Raw genomic sequence first — 3,099 nt, 5'->3', positions numbered from 1 at the left:
ACTTATCATCGGGAAAGGGTTGTGTTGTGTGACGACTGAGTTGAAGTTAACTATGATAAGATATTCACAAGCGGCGCAGTGTTTGGCTTCTTTTCTATTTTTTTTTTACCGCGGTCCATTCAGAAAACCCCCAACCTTGGAGACCGGGAGCAGCGGCTGCTTTCAGCACCACGGACAGCGAACAGACTCCGTCTACAACTCCGTCTCAAGGACACCGTCTCCTGGTCCGTGTTTACCCACAGTGGAATCTTTCCTGGTCCACGTTTGACCTTAAGGCGGTGCTGCTGTCTATAGTACCCTCACATGCATCACATTTGGTGATTGCATTTCTTAGGCAACACAACGCCTAGACGGCCGTCTGCAGCATGCATCCGTCAACGCCAAAGGAGACAATAAAACAGATTAAACAATGATGGTGATGTATTTTTATTTTTATTTTAAACACCGTCGTATCTCCAAGGATTATAGTCAAACCGTGGATTACCTGTTATTGTCCCTGCCCGGTGGTCACAGGTTACGTAGACATCGAAAAATATGAATCTCTAATCGTAATTGTTTATCTAAAATAATGAAAAAATTACTTAGGATGTACCTGAATCCGCGACAGATGACGGGTGACACCCTCCTTCGTCTTTCGCGTGTATAGTCCTCGGCTCTGAGACTTGAGTTTGAACCGCTTGAGCAAACGTTCTGTCGTCTCTTTCACACACTCTCTCTCTCTCTCTCTCTCTCTCTCTCTCTCTCTCTCTCTCTCTCTCTCTCTCTCTCTCTCTCTCTTTCTGTATGTCTTGGTCTTGGTCTTGGTCTCTCTCTTTCTCTCTCTCTCTCTCTCTCTCTCTCTCTCTCTCTCTCTCTCTCTCTCTCTCTCTCTCTCTCTCTCTCTCTCTCTCTCTCTCTCTCTCTCTCTCTGTCTCTCTCTCTCTGTATGTCTTGGTCTCTCTCTCTCTCTGCTCGCTCTCTCTCTCTCTCTCTCTCTCAATGTGTGTGTGTGTGTGTGTGTGTGTGTGTGTGTGTGTGTGTGTGTGTGTGTGTGTGTGTGTGTGTGTGTGTGTGTGCGTGCGTGCGTGTGTCTCTCTCTCTCCATCTTTAAGAAACTCCATATTGTATCTGCACGACTCAAACTATAGGTTATGAATACTGCAATACTAATACATATTGAATTGCTACAATTGCACTACGAACACATTTCTACCTCACATGAACTACTTGCCATGGCACCTAGGGTCACATCAGGGAGAACAGTTGAAGTCTAGTATTGAGCCCAAAATGGTGTGGCCTGCAAGACTTGCTAGACAATGTAGGGATATATTTGTGTTGCTGACTATACATTTCTGTGTAGGTAGCTTGCATGATCATTTCAAACGGACGAGGTTACGTGCTCAAATAAGCAAACAGCCACAGCACATCGCGACTCGGGATTAGCGGCACGCGTCCCTTCAATGGTGTGTCCGTGTATGTGTTAGTGGTTTATCAGAAGGAGGGATTTCTAATTCACACCAAATACCAAACACCCTAGGAATGAATGAGAGGGAGCCACATGGACAGAGACCAGGAGAGAGAGAGAGAGAGAGAGAGAGAGAGAGAGGGAGAGGAGAGAGAGAGAGAGAGAGAGAGAGAGAGAGAGAGAGAGAGAGAGAGAGAGAGAGAGAGAGAGAGAGAGTGGGAGACGGGAGAGAGAGGGAGAGATGGAGACGGGAGAAAGAGAGATATTGTGAGAGAAAGAAAGATGGGGAGGGAGAAGGGAGAGGGGGTGATTGGGGAGAGAGAGCAAGAGACAGAGAGATATAAAGAGGGGGGCACTGGAGACAGAGAGAGCAAGAGAGAGACAGAGATGAGAGGGGGGATTGGAGAAAGAGAGAGAGAGAAAGAGAGATGTGAGGGGGGGACTGCAAAGAGAGCGAGGGGGGATTGAAGAAAGAGACAGAGCAAGAGAGAGACAGAGATAGAGAGGGGGGGATTGAAGAGAGAGGCATCACAAGGCGCTACTCTATGTTGAGTCTCAGAGCCCAACAATCAGAGTGGTGTGGTGTGATGCCACCAGACAGGCATGACCACGGAGCAGACAGCTGCACGGACACACACACCACAGCGGCATGCGTCGAAGCCTGTGTCACACCGAGTGATGTCAAGTGCACTATTAGGCTGCTGCACATCTCCAACAATCACAGGGCCAAAAATACCACTAAACAATTGGTTTACATGGGAGATTGGCTTCCATACTGTACTATATAATGTCTACTTGCCTCCTGTACTATGGGCTATTTGATGCGATGTGTGTGTGTCTGCTTCTCTGTGTGTGTCTGTCCGTGTGTGTGTCTGCTTCTGTGTGTGTGTGTGTGTGTGTGTGTGTGTGTGTGTGTGTGTGTCTGCGTCTGTGTGTGTGTCCGTGTGTGTGTCTGCTTCTGTGTGTGTGTCTGTCCGTGTGTGTGTGTGTGTGTGTTTAAATACTCATATCCACTTCTTGACTCATCTGGAGCTTGACGGAGGGCTGCATTTAAATATGGGGGGGGGGGGGGGGGTATTAAAAAAAGGGGAGGGTAAAAATCCAAATGAAACTATCCCGCCCCCATGTGGTGGAAAGTGGAACGGCATGACCCTAACCTTCCTAGATGGCGGCACCCTATCGCTAGACAGAGCCGTTTCCTGTGGCGATGGCCGAGGCATTGACCTGCTGCATGACTCAGTTGAAGTGCTTACAAATCACAAATAGGCTTATGGAGGAGACGGGGGTGGGCTGCTGAGGGGGCTCTGTGGCACTCGGCGGCTTTTGATCCGATTGAACCGGAATAAAAGTGACAGGTTGGGAGGGAGAGAACACGTTTGATGAGTGAGGAGTGCTTCGGAGCAAAATGAAGAAGAAGAAGAAGAAGAAGAAGAGAGAAAAGTGTTGTGTAAGGATCATGGTCTGCAGGGATCGGCCTGAAGGCTCCAGTGGATATACATTTAGTGAGCCATAGACACCTTGGGGCGTTGTTTAAACAGCCTCTTCTCGGGTTCCCAGGGGTGAATAATGAAGCTTATTAAGCAGATGGTTTTAAAATAAACTTTTTTAGATACATATCATAAAGGGTCAGGCAGGGGTTACACATTTTAGGTGAA

Source organism: Gadus macrocephalus, chromosome 21 (assembly GCF_031168955.1).
Source record: "Gadus macrocephalus chromosome 21, ASM3116895v1".
Classification (NCBI taxonomy): Eukaryota; Metazoa; Chordata; class Actinopteri; order Gadiformes; family Gadidae; genus Gadus; species Gadus macrocephalus.
This window is presented reverse-complemented; position numbering follows the sequence as displayed.